The sequence below is a fragment of the Lemur catta genome, chromosome 10 (assembly GCF_020740605.2).
Source record: "Lemur catta isolate mLemCat1 chromosome 10, mLemCat1.pri, whole genome shotgun sequence".
Lineage (NCBI taxonomy): Eukaryota > Metazoa > Chordata > Mammalia > Primates > Lemuridae > Lemur > Lemur catta.
This window is the reverse complement of record NC_059137.1, coordinates 49,552,618-49,572,483: the sequence shown is the minus strand read 5'-3', so window position 1 is coordinate 49,572,483 and position 19,866 is coordinate 49,552,618.

Below are 19,866 nucleotides of genomic sequence, written 5' to 3'. Positions count from 1 at the left end.
CTTATATAGACTATGCAACCGAAGGATTTGCAAGTACTAAATAAGGAATATGGTGCTTCTAATAGGCCAAAAATGGGTTGGGAGGGGGGGTGGAGGAGGAGGTGATATATTGTAATAGCCATATTAAACTGTACTAAACTTAAAATAACGGGGAAAATATTTCCTTGAAGCTAATAGGAAAAATCAGTTACCAGACTCAGAACCATGAATCTAAGTTGTCATCCAGCTGCATGGGCTTACAGGGAGAGTTCCTGTGCTGAGGTTTTCATTATGAAACACAGAGGCATTATTGGGGATAAATGAACCAATATGAATGAAATACCTGTAATTGCCAACCTGAAATTTCACGCCAAAAACCATCTGATTCCCATGTTGATGCGGAGTGGTTTTCTTAAAGTTCAAAAAGAATGCACTTTATTAGCAGAGTGGGATGCTTAGCAGGGGTATGTTTATAAACTTGGATTCTTCAGGTTTCCTCTGATATTGGAAACAGAAAGAAAAAGAAGTTCTTGCTCAAATTGTTTTCCAAGCATCTACTTATTGTGGTCTTTTGTTTGATACGTTAAAAATAACAGTAGTGGTGCCCAGCCCCAGGATGAGGAGGGCCGGAATCCTGCCCAGGCTCTGGTGGCCGGGCTGGGCGCCAGTGGCACCGTGTCTGCCCAGGGCTGGGTACCTTTGTCTTATTCATCTGCACAGTTGGGTTGCCTTTTTCCAAATTTGCACAAAGATGCCATATAAGCTAACGGTGGCACTGCCTGGTGGGGATATTGGAAGGCTGGGCCTGCCTTGGACGTGGTGGGAAGGGAAAGGCTGTGGGAATGTTTGAGGCCTTTCTGAGGAATCGTCAGTAGGATCCAGAGGGGATCTGAACTGAGCTCCGCACCCCCGACTCTCATATCCCAGGGTTCTTCATTCTGTAGGATTTTTCAGATGGAAGTCACATCGTAAATAAGACCCAGTGGAAGGAGCGTAATGGTGGGAGGAAGCTGAGTAAGCAAGTGTTTTATGGGAATCCCCACGGGTTGTAAGAGGAAGAGGAAGCCTTGCCAGGCTTCCTCTAGTTTGCTTAGATTAGATAGACTCTACGTCCTTCTTCTCTTCCTGTTTTCTTTTTTTTATAGTCCCACCTCCTCTCTCCTCCTCCTTTTGCACTGCTTCTCCCTTCCTCTTATCACTGTCATCATCAGCTTAGATCACAGCATTTGGCTGACTCTTTCCCTCCTCTCCTCCCATTTACTCTCCCTTTTCCCCTTGCTATATGTGTGTGGTGTGCTGCTGTTTCAATGACATGTTGTTAATGTGTTTGTAAGTGTCAGCCTATATACTGCACTGTATATCACAGTCACAGTAAGCATGAGCCACACAACTTTGCAGTCTAAAAGTGATGGGTTCATTAATTGTGGCAATGAGGGCACAGGTCAGTAAATCATTAGCTTTATTGAGAGGTCACAGTGTAGGGGGTAAGGAGAGGGCAACGTGGATGGCGTTAAAATATTAATAGAATTCAAGAATGGAGACTTTGACCTGCAACTGTTGTTCTTAATCACTTTTGGGTCTTCCTCCCCTTTGGAAATTGCTTGAATGTCATTTTCCCCAGGAATATGCCCGCACACAACATTTTGCAAGCAACTTTAAAGAGTTAATGTATATACTCCAAGCTCATCCATGGGTCTGAGTTCACAAATTCTTGTGCTAGATGTATCCATAGTGATTTATACACAATATCTTAAGTAACATCAAAATAGATACAGATTTTATTTCTTTTAAATGTTTTAACAAAAAAGAGACAATGTACCTTACCATAGAGAATGTTGTCACTTATCACCTTAATTGATTGAACTTATATCATTAATATAACCTAGCATTATGTACCTTCTGATAATGATGCAGTATAACATGAAATGCATAATTGGTGAAGCATCCTGGCCAAAAATGTTAGTTTGCATCTAAGCAAGCCTTCAGGTGTAACTTCTAGTTGACAGAAAAGTCAGGAAATAAAAGAACAAGTTAAATGACATTTCAAAGAAACGGACAAATTTCAGACCTAACTCCTAGTTGACAAAAACTCAGTAAGTAAAAGAACAAGTTAAGTGATATTTCAAGGAAGCAATCAGGCAAATTCAAAATGTGAAACATTCTGTAAGACAACTAGTCTAGTCTCTTGAGAAAGTCAAGATCTTTAAAACAAGCCAATAAACACAATGGCTGTGGGAACTGTTCTAGATTAAAAGAGAGAGTATGGGAACACAATGACCAAATGCAATATGTAAACCTTGATTAGATTCTGGTTCAAATAAACAAGCTGTAATAAAACAAGCTTTTAGATAACAATTAAGGAAAATTTAATATGGGCTAGATATTAGATGATATTAGGGAATTATTTTTATCTTTTGTAAATGTGGTGATGGTATTGTGGGGATGTAGGAGAATTCACACTATACAATTCAGAGGTTAATTGTCAGTGTCAGAAAATTACTTTCAAATGTTTCAGCAAAAATAGCTATTATACATCTATATTGATATATGGATGCATATACACATAAATAAAGTATATATGGCAATCTCAATGTTGTATTATTCTTTTAACTTTTCTACATTTGAAATGTTCAAAATAAAAATTTAAAAAATGAATTACATATAAACATTTTTTAAAAGGTAATAATACAATGAGTTATGGTTCTTTGTCATTTTTTACAAATTTTTTTGAGATAGTGTCTCATTCTCTCACCCAGGTTGGAGTGCAGTGGCTTCATTATAGCTCATTGCAACCTCAAACTCCTGGGCTCAAGAGAGCCTCCTGCCTCAGGCTTCCAAGTAGCTGGGACTACAGGTACACATCACTCTACCTGGCTGATTTTTGTGTATTTTTTGTAGAGATGTGGTCTTGCCATGTTGCTCACGCTGGTCTTAAACTCCTGACCTCAAGCGATTCTCCTGCCTTAGCCTCCCAAAGTGTTAGGATCATGTGTTTTATCAACTTAAAATCCTTTCCTGGAATAGTTGGTTCTTAATAGTTCACAGAGAAGATTAAGCATTTTACGATAGGTCATCCTTTACCAAGAAATCCATGTTATAGCTCTCTTTGTTTCTCTCATTTATACCAGAGGTAAATGTGATTAAGAATCTGTACCTTTAACACTAAAAATGTAGCATGGCTTTGGGGGACTTTGTATCTCAGAGGCTTTAACAATACTTTCTGGCAAATGCTAAAGTTGAGTAGTTTTTAAAAGAAAACATACCAGAACTGCCACTGGCCACCAGCACCATCACTCCACCAGCCTGCTCTGATGTAATAAAAGGAGATACATAAAAGTTAAGGAAATGTTATCACCTGAGATCATATTTTCCAACTGGAATTGGTTGGGAAATAACAAAGTTGGACTTAGAGAGTCACGATTTTCCGGCATCCCAGAGTCTAATTAAGTCAGCCCATATTATCTCATGTCCCGCTCGGTGCAGTCCTGTGTAATGCTGCAGATTACGGGGGATTGCCAGGGACTTACTGCACAGTATTAAATTGTATAGATAATGACTTTTGGCATTTTTGTTAGGAAGGACTGGTTTCAATATGCAGTAAGGCAACATCGTTTTACTCTCAATGGTTAGTTCGTCACCAACTTTTTTGTAAGTCCTGAAAATAGCTTACCAAAGATTTGTCATTTCCTGCCTGGAGAAAGTTCTGGAGTATTTGTGTATTTTATAAATATCAGATGTGTAATCTCAGACGTGAACTTATTATAACTAGCCCCAAGGCATCATGAACTGCAAGTTACCACACGAAAATTAAAGGGGTCAGATTCAAAAGGGATGTGTGTCAAAAAGCTGTGTGAAAGGGCGTGCGCTGAATACGCATCCCTCGGATGAACCTGTGGCTGCTGCGGAACCTGCCATCTATCTTTGGCTGTTGGTCAGGCTCCCAAATGCCTTTTATAGCCCCCCAGTAGTGCCTAGTGTCCCCTGGGTTCAATTGGAAGAAAAATATATTAAGTTGGCTCCTCTTAACTGAAGGGAAAAGGAGAGAAGTGTTTAAATGACTTACTATCTCTTGGGCTCTATTTACTCTGTAAAAAATATTGTACCTAGTATTTCAGAAATGGGAACTCTTTGAACCTCAGTAAAAGTCTTTTGGGGGTCATTTGCTATCCCTTCGGAGCAGGGTACTTGATGCTATCGTTTTATTGGCAGCATTTATCATTCAGTTCCACTTCCTATTTTACCTTTTTCTTTAACACGAGATGATAAAATAGCATCGTAAAAACAGACCTGCAGGTTTGAATTAGTTTCCATTCTGCTAACCCATTGTTTCTCAACTGGAGTCTGCTACAACCAGGCACAAGTTCCCTGTGCTAGGATATGTTCCTAGCAGAGTAAAGAGAGAGAATTAACACCTGGGATGGGGGTGGTGATTGGAATAAAAAGCCAACTCCTGAGAGGCTCCAATTAAGATAAGGGCATAGAGAACGGCAGTTATTTACATGCAGGAAAGGAGTGACCAGATGCCAAAAGTACCAAAGACCCATGCAGCATAAAAAGAAAGATATATGGCCCATGAGTCTTATAGAGAAGCAGACTCTTCTTTTTTTAATTGAAAGGGACACCAGAAAATAAAACTGGATGACAAAAAGGGTTCTTATTTAAAATGGAAGGGGAGCTGCTTTGAATCCAGTAGGAACATGTGGCACAAGACACTGAATTTTGACCCAGAAACACAATCTCTGGCCCAGATACCTCAGCTAAAAATATTTGACTAAAGAGTAGTATGTGTGTGTGTGTGTGTGTGTGTGTGTGTGTATTATTCAGTGCTTATTGTGTTCAGACACTGGGTAAGTGCTTTATGATTCTTTAACCATTTATTCTTCAGAATCAACCTATAAAGCAAGCACTCTCAGTATTCTCATTTTCCAAATGAAATAAACAAACAAAAAAAACCCCAAGACTTGGAGTAAGCAATTTTGTTAGTCTCATAATTAGTGTCAGCCAAGGACAGTAATAATAGCTGCCTCTCCTGCTAAGTGACATGTATGTTTACCTTATTTAGTTCTCATAATAGCTGTGCTATTATTAGCACCATTTTGCAGAAGAGGAAACAGGCTTAGAGGGGTTAGATAAGTTTCATGAGACCCGACAGCTGGTAACTGTGACAGCCAGCATTTAAACCTTGAAGTCTGACTCCACCGCCTGGCTTCTGAGCTGCCATGCTATTCTGTCTTTTTATGTAGTTTTTACTGTATAACTTTGAGCTCCCTCCCTCCAATGTTTATCTATATATTCTTCATTGGTGGAGAAAATAAGAAAACTTGTTAAAAAGTATTTGATATTTTATGCTTAAAATTAGGTTAGGTTTTGAATGAATGCCATAAAACAACTAGCCATCAGTTGGAATAGCAGTTAATGTTGCTGAGTAAGTTAAGGCATTCATAGTCTTTAATATTGCTGAGAACAGAACTCAGTAAGTTGTGTACTGAGATGAGAAGAGAGGTCTCAGGGACAAGACACAAGGAACTGGCTAATTTATGACTCCTGCCATGTCCTCTCTGGGAAAGACAAATGGAAGAAGGGCACACTCACTGGTTCATACCTGGAATTCTTAGCTTGCACTGGAATTGGCTGCAAAGCAAAGGCTGCCAAACCTGGCTGATGAAGCAGAACCTGGGTGTGAGAATCTCCAAGGCTTCAAGATGACTGGAAGCTGCAAAGACAGGTCTGTGGACCCAGAGGCAGGACAGTAAGGGTAGGAGAGCAACAGAAATCTGGAACCTGTGAAATGAAAAAGAGACCCACACTGAAGCACACACCATCTGGTGATATTCCAAAATACTAGGAAAATCAGAACTATCTTAAGCATTTCAGAGAACTGAGTATCAGAATCGCATGTCTTCTCAATGGCAACATTAGCAGCTGTTAGTAATATATGCCACAAAAACTAGGGAGTAAAACAAGATATGAGACCTAGGAAGCAGGGGACCCAATACAGGAGAAAAGGAAAGAAATTTCTAAGGTGAAGGCAAGGGGAAGTCCCAGGGTGACAACTGAGTAGCAGGCATAGAGCACTCAGCCCAGATTGGAGCAGAAATGTTCAGGGCTCCAGAGAAAAGTTTACAAAAAACTTAAGCCAAAGATGCTTGATAGTTTTGGGCCATATAGGAAATTACATTGAAATTATATTGAGAGGCATTTTACAGATGTTTGAGAAAAATTGGCTGTAGGTTCAAAAATATTGGACAATTATTTCAGTGGAAGGGAAAAAATTATAGAAGAAAAATATTAATGAAGTCACTACTTAGTTCCACAGTAAATACAGGTGGCTCCCAGGTTACAGACAAGATATGTTCCTGAGAATGTCTTTAGGTCGGATTTATATGTAACTCGGATTCCTGATGAATAGCCCATGTATGGTAACAACATAATAGTAACAATGCTGTATTGGCTCCTGTGGTGATAGTACAGTGTAATCCCATAATACCCCTGTACTGTAATAGTAAATTATAGAAACTGTCGTGCTCTTTCTTTTAATTCAAACAAACAGAACATTAAAACAAAAAAAACTCATACAAAAAGCTAGATAGGAGAAAATTCAAAAAAGAATATGGGAAATATCTCTCCTTTTCCCATATGTTTAGGTCTTACCTCTGCAACAAAACTGTAAAGGATTTGAGGGTCCAAATTTGAAATGCTCTGGTGCCAAACAGAGTGCTAGGCATATAGCAGGTACCCTACAAATATTCACTGGTTGATTTTAATATGATTTCAACCATCTTTCTTGCTTAGGGCTGAAGAGTTAACTGCATATATAACAGCCTAATAACCATTTACTCATATTGTCTTTTAATGCCTTTATATTATTAAGTTTCTTACTAACAATGATGGCTTAGATTCATAGGGATCTTTTAAATTCTGTACTTGGAAGGATCATAATGAGAAAATGTTCATTGAAACAAGGCAATTTAATTTTTAACTTTAAAATTTTACCAAAGATTTTTCTATTTTTGTTCTCACTTTTTTGATTGACTTTATGTTGTATATGTTAAAGAGAGAGATCCAAGTTAATGAGACATCTTGAGCATGAAGTTATCTGAAAAATCATCAATTACGCTTTAATACATAAGGAAAGATACATAGAAAGTCATTTTTGTCTTTTGCCATTTATCAAACATCCTTAAACAGGTAAAAAGGATAGAATATGCAAAGTGTCTAGCATGGTCTGTGCAGTCAGTAGACATTTATTAAAAGAAAATGATGAGATAGATGCTGAATATCCAGGTTTGACATTTAAAGGAATCAGGAAATCATCAAGGAGTATTCATGCACAAAAGTAAAAAACTGAAGATATACGGCTGTGATAACTTCTTTTTAAAGAATTGTCAAGTTTCCCACCTCGAGTTGGTTTGCCTAGCCTGGTGTCATTTCTTCAAACTTTCACTCCTCCCGGGAGGCAGAGCTGCCCAGGCCTTTCAGCCTCAGCCAGAGCATAATACAGACCTTTTTTCCTTAACAAGCTCCCCCAGAGATTTCTGTTTGGGGTGCTTCACGGTGAAATTGGAGCACTGGCTGTTCCTTTTTGCAGCACAGGCACTGATGGTTCATTCCCCTCAGCTCGGCGCAAGGTCCTCGTCAAGCTTCCTTGGCTACCATGAAGGTCAATAAAGTAACCTTGAGTGGGTTTCATGTTTAAGCACCAATCCATAGTTGCTGAAACACGCAACGGAGGTTACAAGGGAGTCCTAAGAGAAGGAGAAGAATGACAAGGATCAGGAGAGGAAGGGAGAGCTCAAGGAAGGCAGGAAAGAGGGTGTGAAATTGCTGACATGGCTGAAAGCAAAGAGAATAAAAGAACAATCTTGTCTAATGAGGAGAAGGGTGACGGTTTTATGGCCATTAATGGATTTAGCAGCAAGATTTTACTTTTTAATAATCATAGAGTCCATTTGCAATTTTGACCTGGGCTGGGAATATCCTGCTTTTCACTCCTGCACCCCGCTAAGCTGTCTTCCTTTCATCCAACAGCCCTTCAGTTCTTCCTTCCTCCGTGAGGCCTTCTTGGGGAGATCAGTAGGGAGGGGACAGCTCCCTTCCCTCAGCTCTCCACCCATTCCGACAGTTACACTGCTCTGCACCAATAAAATGCATTTAACCTTGGCTTGCAGGGGATGTAAATCTTTCAGGGTCTATTTATGTATCAGTTTAATATTTTTATTTTTTTGTCTAGATGTCCTCTATGTGTCTGTCACTGTTGTTAAACAGTGGCTTTCAAAGTTTTTTTTTTTTTCCCCTATTACAGAACACTTTGCTCAAACTCATTCTCATGTGGAACCCAATTTGTTTGTAAAGCAACATGAACCTGAGGTCTTTGAAGTGTTGGTGGGAAGAAGGGGATCCGGAGCTTGGCCCACTTCTCCTTCCCCCAATTCCCCACCTCCAGCCGGCCCGAAGGGGCCTCGAGGAACAGAGTTTTGAAAAAGCTACTTTTTAAAAGAGAAAACCTTGTGAGCTCCTGGATGCTGGAAATGTTTATTTTATTTCCTCTGTACTGTGTGCAGGGTTTTTTATCATGTTTAAAATAGCAAGATATCAATTGGAAATTAGAATCAATAATTCTTCCCAAAGAGTATAGGCTCAAATTTATCTTATATAATACTATTAGTGAAACAAAGGTTTTTTTTCCTAAAAAAAAAAAAAAAACCCACAATTAAAAAAAAAATGCAAGTGAGTTGTTTACCTACATTGACAGAACAAACCGCTTCCAAACACATTAGTGCTATTAACATAGACAAGCTTGGGAACACGAGGGCCTAAACTTTTTAATTTTTTTTTTTGAGAACTACTCTTTAGTATGCTCCTTATAAATCTTTTTCCCTAATGAATAATATGATTCTGAAATCTTGGCTACTTGTACAGAATTTAGGAATATTCCATAATTCATATTTACATTAATTCAGAATGACTTTCTCATGAGTCTAAATCAGTAAAGTTTTACTATAAATTACTTACATAAGAAAGATTCAGAAAAGATGCTTCTCTTTTATTCTAAAATATGTATTTAAAAAGTGTAAACTTTCAGAATGGCATGGTTTTAGTACTCTCTGCTCCTTTTGAAACTAGTGGAATCAAGTAGTGCAAGTCAGAGTGTTTTCTGATCTAGAGTAACAAAGTACACAGGGTAACAAGCAGAGGAGCTTCCACAGTGCCTAGAAATAGCAGAGCCAACCTGGCTCCACTGTGTCTGGTCAGTGTTGATCTGCACTGCCCCAGACCTGAACTGCTGAATGCCATAACCGGTTAAGAATTGGCCTCACATCCTGGGAAGGACAGAGACCATAGAATCCTAATGGGATGCCAGGCTGGAATCATTCACCAATTCAGAAAGTGTTTCCGGAGCATGAGCCATGAAGCCCTGAAGGTGCATATTGACAAGGAGGCAGACCCTGCCTTCAGGACGCCCACCCTCCAGTTGGGAAGGTTGAAGTGAGAACACTTATGATGCATCTACAATACAGCATTACGAGGGCTGCAATCAAGAGCTCCCTCTGTCTGCAGTAGTCTAGAGCTGGGGCTGGGAAGGCATTTGCCAAGTGGGCAAGTGAGCAACATGCATCCCAGGGATAGGACAGAATGTGGAAGAGCACAGAGAATTACATACTTATGGAATGCTTATTATGTGCTGTTCCAGGCACTAAGGATAAAATAGCAATTAAAGTCCCGGCTCCCACAAAGCTTACATCTAGCAGAATGAGAGAATGTGCAGCATTCAGGTAATGACAGATAGTTTAGTGTACCTGAGGGGAAGTGGTGAAGAATGAAGCTGAGGATGCAGGTTAGCCACCTTCTGAAGGGTCTTGAAGGACAAGCTCAGGAATTTGAACTTTAACCTGTAAGATGGTTCCAGAGAGTATTGACCAGTTTATCCTCTTGAGGGCAAGATTGATGGTGACTTCCTGTGGATGAAATTAAAACCACATGGTCTTATCTAAAACCTCCATGATATTCATCCTGCCATTTTCTTGAACAAAAGTCCTGGAGCTGATTTCATATCCTCTGTTGGGTGGGTATTAAAATGCCATACCATTGTTTGTAAGAAGACTTAAAGAAGAGAAAATTTAAAGTAACTGTAAGAGATACAGGAAATGGCTACAAAGTAGTGGAGGCCTTATGCACTGGCCTTGAACTTGAACCTGAATTCCTGTTGCCTGCCAGTGGCTCGGAGTATGCACATGACTTCACTGAGGTAGCCAGATGGATAACAGCAAATGCTATGCCAAGATGTTCCCACTGGGTACTTTAAACGTTCTTGAAGCAACACAAAGCTTCTGTGCAAAGCTTGGAAATGTGTAATCTGGGAACAAATTTTTCACCCTCAGTTTGAAAACAGGAATCAAACGTGTTGACTCTTGTCTGCTCCCCACCCCAGCTTCTCCGACTGTCTTAAAGGGCTTTGAAAGTGCCCCACATATAACCTTCTGCAAGGATGATTAATATTCTTTTTATGGCAGTCACTCTAATGGCTTAGCCTCTAGTGGAAAGAGTGTTTTTAATGATATTAATATGAACGATGTGCTGCCTCTGGCCACCATCCACCAAAGCATGCATTTCTGTTCTTCAGCATACTACTGAGGGACACCGATTCATTTCCCTTTGTCCAAAGGCCTAGATTAAAAGTAGAGTCTGTGGACATAATAAACATTCTTAATTTATGCAGACTGAACTGGTGACTTTGACTTGACTTAGCTCTCTAACCAGTGATTGTCAGATTTTTCTCAAATGTGTATCAGAATCAAATTAGACTATTTAAAACACAGATCGCTGGGCTATACCCTCAGAACTGCTGATTTAGTAGGTCTAGAGTAGGGCCCACAGATTTGCATTTTAACCAGTTCTCAGGCAATGCTGATGGTGTTTTTTCCCCAGAAAAAACTTCGAGAACTGTTTTTCTTATATTCCCAATTTGCCTGACCTACTGAAACAAAATTTTCAGGGGAGGGCCCTTCAGATGCTGATTCTTTTTGAAGTGCCCAAGTGATTCCAGTTATCAGGGAAATTTAGGAAATGCTTTTAACTCAGCCCAGGTGAGTTACATGATCATGATTTCTACTAACTTATTTTCACAACTATTTAAAAGCAGTGCTTCTCAACTTTGGATGCACATTAGAATCACATGAAGAGCTTTTTAAAAATACTGATTGCTGGGTTAAAACTCTAGAGATTTTGATTCAATTGGTCAAGTGAGGCTCAGGCATCTGGATTTTTTTAAAGCTTCCCAGGGAAAGGATAGTCTCTTCAATAAATGATGTTGGGAAATCCACATTCAAAAAAATTAAATTGGACTCTGATACCATATACAAAAATTAACTTGATATTTTTAAAGACTTAAATGTAACACCTGAAACTGTAAAACACCTATTTCAAAAAACATAGGGAAAAACCTCTTGATATTGGTCTTGGCAATATTTTTTTGGGTATGACCCCAAAAGCACAGGCAACAGAAACAAAATTAAAAAGTAAGACTACGTTAAACTAAAAAGCTGCTGCACAGCAAAACAAACAATCAACAAAATGGAATGAGAGAAAGTATTTGCAAACCATGTATTTGATAAGGGGTCAATATACAAAATCTATAGAGAACTCATACGACTCAGTTGTAAAAACCCAAATAACCCAGTTGAAAGATGGGCAAAGGACTGGAATAAACATTTCTCCAAAGAAGACATACAAATGGCCAACAGGTATATGAAAATATGCTCAACATTTCTAATCACAGGGGAAATACAAATCAAAGCCACAGTGAAATATCACCCCATACCTTTTAGGATGGCTGTTATCAGAAAGACAAGAGATAAGTGTTAACAAGAGTGCAGAAAAAAAAGAACCCTTGTACACTGTTGGTGGGAATGTAAATTGGTACAGCCATTGTGGAAAACCATATGGAAGTTCTAAAAATTAAAAATATAACTACCATATGATCCAGCGATCTAACTTCTGGGTATATATCCAAAGAAAATGCAAACAGTGTCTCAGAGGGACATCCATCTTTATTGCAGCATCATTCACAATAGCCAAGATATGGATGCAACCTAAGTGTCCATGGATGGATGAATGGACAAAGAAATTATGGTATATATACACAATGAAATATTATTTAGCCTTTAAAAAGAAGGAAATCCTGTCATCTGTGACAACATAGATGAACCTGGAGGACATTATGCTAAGTGAAATAAACCAAACACAGAAAGACAAATACTGTATGGTGTTTACTTACACGTGGAATATCAAAAATGTCAAACTCAAGGCACCAGAGTAGAACAGTGATTTCCAGGGGCTGGGTGGGGAAAAATGTGGGGAAAAGGAGAGATATTTGTCAAAGGCTACAAATTTTTGGTGATACGATGAGCAAGTTCTGGGTCTCTAATGATAACATGGTGACTGTAGTTAATACTATATGGTTCACTTAAAATTTGCTAAGAGAGTAGATCTTAAGTGTCCTCATCAAACACACACACACAAATATTGTAACTAAGTGTAATGATAAATGCATTAATTAATTTGATTGTGATAATCATTTTACAACTTACATGTATATCAAATCTCATGTTGTACACCTTGAATATATACAATTTTTATTTGTCAATTATACCCCAATAAAATTTCTCATGTGTAGCCAGGGTTTGGCTGAAAGCCTGTTAAAAGGCCTTTATTGCCATCTTTACCAGACTAATTACTTCAACACCCAACCTGATCACCCCATCACCACCTTCCCTTATACCTACACCCCAGGCCTAGGTGAAGCAATTCTCTTCTGCAGAAGCAACAATTCCATCAAATATCAAAACAGTTTTCTTTCCTCTTCTTTTTTTTTTTTCAAAATCTTCACAAAGATTGGGGATTTACCAGTTTCCCCTGTTAGAAGGTGAACTTCCTGAGAACAAACACCAGGTCTGAATTTTTTCTGAATCGGCAGTGCCTGGAGAACAGGATCTAGCTGGCCTTTGAAAGAATGAGTAGAACTGCTTTGTTTTCTACGATGCTGAGTATAGTATAGGGCAGATCTTGCTCTGCCACTTACCAGCCCTGGACATTGGACAGGTTATGTAACCTCTCTGAGCCTCCATTTCATTTTTTTGTAAATAGGACACCTCCCAGGGTAGTTGTGAGGTTTAGAAGAGATGATCAATGTAAAGCACTTCTCACAATGCAAAGCATGTGGCAAGTCATTTGGTGAATGTTGGCTATTTTTATGTCATGCTAATTTGCATTGGTGAGTTCACTGCGTGTTCTTCCATATTATCCTTGCCAGACTAGGTCATAGTTAATCCGTACCTAGCAGTTCATTTTAGACACTGGCCCCAAAGTGTGCTTTATGGATGGGTACTTTAGTTTTTATTATTATTATTATTATTGAGCCCTTAGAGTAATGGTTCTCAAAGTCTGGTCCCTATCTGATCCAGCAATATCAGCATCACCTGGAAACGTGTTAGAAATGCAAATTCTTGGACACCACACCAGACCTACTGAGCCAAACACTCAGAAAGAGTCCCAGCAACCTATATTTCAATAAGCCCTTCAGGTGATCTGGATATATACTGAAGTTTATATCCATATCACCAGTTTGTTTTTACAAAATACTGGTTTAGGAAAATCACCATTTCAAAAACATTTTTAGCAGCTTGCTACACATTCCTAAGTCCATCTGAACTACTGGTTCCTGATCAGGGGAGAGAAAGATGACATTTCCTCCTTACAGTGGAAGATCTCCAAAGGGCATATGTGATGTGAAAAAGTGCCCCAGAGATTCTGATATCCCCTTCAGAGGGCATGTTCCCTGTAGTTGAGAATATATATTTTTTAATTTGGTTTTAGACCATAATTTTGGAAGTGATTCAGATTAAACCAAATGTTATTTAAAAGATATTATATGCCAAGCTGTATACTGAGTACTACTTTTATAGATATAATTTTATTGAATGCAAATGTCCATAATTTTATTATTGATACCTTACAAATAAAGAAACTGAGGATCAGCAAATGTAAGCAAATGTGCCTTTGATAACACAATTAACACTGATAGAGCTGGGACTTAAACTTGCTAAATCACTTGGAAAGTGATTATATCTTTCCATTATATTTATATGTTCCATTTATTTTATGTGGCTTAAGTCTACCAGTCTTTGGGATGGATTAAATATAAGACAATCTTAATTTAATTATTCTATTATCAATAATTACAAATTTAATTATCCTATTATCAGTAATTTCACTATTATGAACAACAGTAATAATATTTCTCCAATTTTAAAACCAAGGCAGAGGAAGAGGGAGTTTCCAGTTCTGGTAATGGCTGACTCTCCCCAGATAACTATATAAAAATCTCAAGAAATATAAAAAATAAAATGTTGAAGACTGTAGAGAGAAACAAAATCTGGCAGAAACTGGAAGGGATTTGATCTTTTAAAAACGAGTACCACATTTATTGAGATCTACATCTATACATTTCACGCAGGAGAACAACTATTAAAATGGCAGCTGAGTTCTCACCAGAGTGAAGTCTGTGGTTGGCAGAATCATGCGCTTCTACCCCAAATGTCCATGTCCTAATCACCTGAACCTGTGAATATGTTATTTTGCATGACAAAATGTACTTTGCAGATGTGATTCAGGATATGGGCCTGGAGAAGGCAGCTTATCCTGGGTTTTCTAGGTGGGCCCAACTGGAGTCAGAGAAGAGAGATTTGAAGTGGGATAGGACTTGAACCACTGTTCCTGGCTTTGAAGGTAGAGGACGGGGACCACAAGCCAAGGAATGAGGTAGCTCTATAGGGTGAGAACAGCCCTCCACTGACAGCAAGGAAACTGGACCTTCATCCTGCAACTGCAAGGGACTGAATTTTGCTAACAGCCGGAATGAACACGCGGATTCTCTGCTAGAGCCTCCAGACAGAGTGAATCTCTGCCAATGCCTTGATTTTGGTCTTGTGAGTTGCTAAGAAAAGGAACAGTTAAACCATGCTGTACCTGAACTTCTGACCTACAGAACTATGAGATAATAAATTTGTGTTGTTTTAAGCCACTAAGTCTGTGGTAATTTGTTATGGCAGCATTAGAAAACTGATGCTGAACAAAATGTGTCAATATCTTTAGAGTCTTGAAAGCAAAACAAGTCCACATATAGTTATACGTCCAACAAAAACATCCTTCTTAAATGAAAGGGAAATAAACACATTTTCAGATCAATGAAAGCTGAGGGAATTTGATACCAGCAGACCTATACTATAAGAAAGGTTAAAAGCATTCTTCAGGATGAATGAAATGACACCACATGGAATTCCATATCTAGAGGAAGAAATGAAGAACACTAGAAATGGTAAATAAGAGAGTAAATATGAAAGACTGTTTTCTAAATTTCTTTACAAATAACTGATGTTTAATGCAAAATTTCAACCTTGTATTATGAGGTTTATAAATAGGTGAAAAATAATGAACACAAAGGATGGAAGAGGTTAATGGAATTATATAGTTGCAAAATATTTCTATATCATGTGAAATGACATGGTATTCTAAATACACTATTATAAGTTAAGGGTATGTGTGTGTGTATGTGTGTGTGTATTGTAATCTCTGAAGGTATTTGAGAAGATATAGCTAAAAAGCCTTTAGAAAAATTAAATGGAATATTTTAAAAAATATGTATCCAAAAGAAGACAAGAAGAGAGGACAGGAATATAAAACAGATGGGACAAATAGAAAACAAAAAGTAAAATAGTAGATATACATACAAATGTATAATACATATAAATGGATAATTACATATAAATGGATAATTGCATTAAATGTTAATTGACTAAATTCAGGTTTATAGAATGAATAAAAAGTAACACTAAATTTTATGTTGTCTGCAAGAGATATACTTTAAATATTAAAATTCTCTAACAATGTATTAGCAAATCAAATCTAGTAATACACAAAAAAGATAAATACAGTGTTAGCAGGCAGATTTATTCTAGGAAAGTAAAGTTGGTTTGACATTTGAAAATCAATCAATGCAATATGCCATAATAACAGAAAAAAAGGAAAACTATATAATCAGCTCAATGGAGTCATACAAAGCATTTGACAAAGTAAAACACTCATCTGTGATTAAAAACTTTTAGCAAATTAAGAAGAAAAGTAGCTTCCTTAATCTGATAAAGGGTATCTATAAGAAACCTAAAATTAGTATTATAGTTAATGGTTAAATAGCAAATACTTTTCTGCTTAGATTAGGAACAAGTCAAGGATGTTTGCACCTCTGTGCAATATTTTACTGTGTGACCCACTTGGTACAATAAGAAAAGAAAAAAATGCATAAAAATTGGAAAGAAAGAAATAAAACTCTCTTTGTTCACAGACAATACGTTTTTTTCCTTCTAAATAATCTACAATACACTTATTATAACCAATGAGTGAATTTAGCAAGATGATAGCATCCTATATACAAAAATCAGTTGTATTTCTATATAGCAACAATTTGAGATTGAAATAAAAAATAATACTTTTTATAACATTAAACATGAAAACATGACAGAGGCATTTAACAAAATACATGCAAAATTTATGTGGTTAAAACCGCAAGGTACTGCTCAGAGAAATTAAATAGGCCTAAATAAATGGAAAGATATACCATGTAGGTGTGTTGGAAGCTCAGTATTGTTAAAGATGCCAATTCTCCCCAAATTGATTTATAGTTTCAATGTAATACCATTTAAAATTGCAGCAGACTCTTTGTAGATATTGGCAGGCTGATTTTCAAATCTATATAAAATGCAAAGGGCTCAAGACTTTTGAAAAGAAGAACGAGATTAAATAGGACTTACACTACGTGATTTCAAGACTTAAAATAAGGCTACAGTAATAAGACAGTGCAGTGTGGTACTGGTGTAAGAAAAAACAAAATAGAGGAATTGAAATAGAACTGAGATCAGAAATAAACCCGTACATGTATTTTCTTTTTACAAAATTGCCAAATCAATGCAATGGGGAAAGGAAAGTCTTTTTAATAAGTATGCTAGGAAAAAAACTGGATAAACATATGGGAAAAAAGTGAACTTTGATCACTACTTCACACTGCACATGCAATTAATTCAAAATGAATAATGGACCTAAACTTCAATCAAAAATATCAAGCTTTTAGCAAAAGCATAGGAAAAAATCTTTAGCATTATGGACTAGGATAGGCAAAGATTTCTTGAGATATAAACAGTATTAAACATAAAATAAAAGAAGGAAGCTATATTTCATCAAAATTTTACATTTAAGATACCATTAAGAAAGTGTAAAAGCAAGCCACATACTTGGAGGAAATATTTGCAATACATATTTGATGAAAGACTTGTATCTAGAATGTATAGAGAACACCTACATATCAATAATAGAGAGGCAATTCAGTTTTTCAAATGGAAAAAAAAACTTAAGCACTTCACTGAGAAGATATAAGAAGGGCAATAAACAAGTAAATAAAGTTATCAGCATCATTATCAGGGAAATGCAAATTACAAACACAATGCAATATACACACTCAGTGGAATGGATATAATGAAAGACTGACAACACCAACTGTTGGCAAGAATGCATTTGCTTTGGAAAAAGTTTGACTATTTATTATAAAGTCACACACACACCTACCTTATGACCCAGTGACTCTACTTCTGTATATTTACGTAAGAGAAATGAAAACATAATATCCACAAAAAGACATGCATAAGAGTGTTCATACCAGCTTTATTCAAGCTAGCTTAATGTTGGAATCACCCCAAATGTCCATCAATAGTAGGATGGGTGACAAAATATATTCATACTATGCAGTGTGACTTAGCAATTAAAAAAAATCATCATTACATATATAATTCATATGGATGAATCTGAAACATAATATTAAATGAAAGAAGTCAGACACAAAATAGTATATATACTATTGTCTTAGTCCTTTTGTGCTACAATAATAAAATACTACAGACTGGGTACTTTATTTAGTTATTTATGTTTATTTTTTGTTTAATTTCAGCATATTACAGGGGTACAAATGTTTAGGTTACATATATTGCCTTTGACCCATCCGAATCAGAGCTTCAAGAGTGTCCATCCCCCAGACGGTGCGCACCATGCCTGTTAGCTGTGAATATACTCTTCCCCTTCTCTCCCTCCCACCTGCCCGACACCTGATGAATGTTATTACTGTATGCACACATAAATGTTGATCACTTAATACCAATTTGATGGTGAGTACATATGGTACCTGTTTTTCCATTCCTGTGATTCTTCACCTAGTAGAATGGGCTCCAGCTCTACCCAGGATAATACAAGAGGTGCTAGATCACCATTGCTTTTTCTGGCTGAGTAGAGCTCCATGGTATATGTATACCACATTTTATTAATCCAATCATGTATTGATGGGTACTTGGGTTGTTTCCACATCTTTGCAATTGTGAATAGTGCTGCTATAAACATTCTAGGGCAGAATGTGTCTAGTGTCTTTTTTATAGAATGTCTTTTTTTTTCCTTTGGGTAGATGCCCAGTAATGGGATTGCTGGATCAAATGGTAGTTCTACTTGTAGCTCTTCAAGGTATCTCCATATTACTTTCCACAGAAGTTGTACTAGTTTGCAGTCCCACCAGCAGTGTATGAGTGTTCCAATCTCTCTGCATCCACACCAACATTTATTGTTTTGGCACTTTTTGATAAAGGCCATTCTCACTGGTGTTCAGTGATATCTACCCAAAGGAACAAAAGTCATTCTATAGTAAAGACATCTGCACTCGAATGTTTATGGCAGCACAATTTACTATAGCAAGGATGTGGAAACAACCCAAGTGCCTGTCAATCCATGAGTGGATTAATAAAATGTGGTATATGTATACAAGGGAATACTACTCAACTATAAAAAAACAATGGTGATCTAGTACCTCTTATATTTTCCTGGATAGAGCTTGAGCCCATCCTCTGAAGTGAGGTATCACAGGAATGGAAGAATAGGCACCACATGTACTCACCATCAAACTGGCACTGACTGATCAACACTAAGGTGCTCACACAGTAGTAATATTCTTTGGGAGTTGGGGAGTTGGGGGTGGGTAAACTCACAACTAAGGGACATGATGAGCATTATAGGCGGGGGAAGGGCACATCTCAAATCACGGTTGGGATATGGCAAAGTAATAACATGTAACCAAAATGTTTGTACCCCCATAATTTCCTGAAATTAAAAAAATAATAATAATCCATCATGACCAAGTGGGCTTCATCCCAGAGATGCAGGGATGGCTCAACATGCACAAATCCATAAATGTAATTCACCACATAAATAGAAGCAAAAACAAAGACCATATGATCCTCTCAATAGACACAGAAATGGCATTTGACAAAAGTCAGCACCCTTTTATGACAAGAACACTTAACAAAATAGGCGTAGATGGGACTTACCTAAAAATGATACAAGCCATATATGACAAACCCACAGCCAACAGCATACTAAATGGGGAAAAATTGAAAGCATTCTCGCTTAGAACTGTAACCATACAAGGTTGTCCTCTATCACCATTTCTATTCAACATAGTGCTGGAAGTCCTAGCCAGAGCAATCAGACAAGAGAAAGAAATCAAGGGCATCCAAATGGGGGCAGAGGAGGTCAAACTATCACTCTTTGCTGATGATATGATCTTATAGCTAAAAAGCCCCAAAGATTCTGCCATGAGACTACTGGAATTGATAAACAAATTCAGCAAACTCTCAGGTTACAAAATCAACATACAGAAATCAGTAGCATTCCTATACCCCAACAACAGTCAAACTGAGAACAAAATCAAAGACTCAATACCCTTCACAATAGCAACAGAGAAAATAA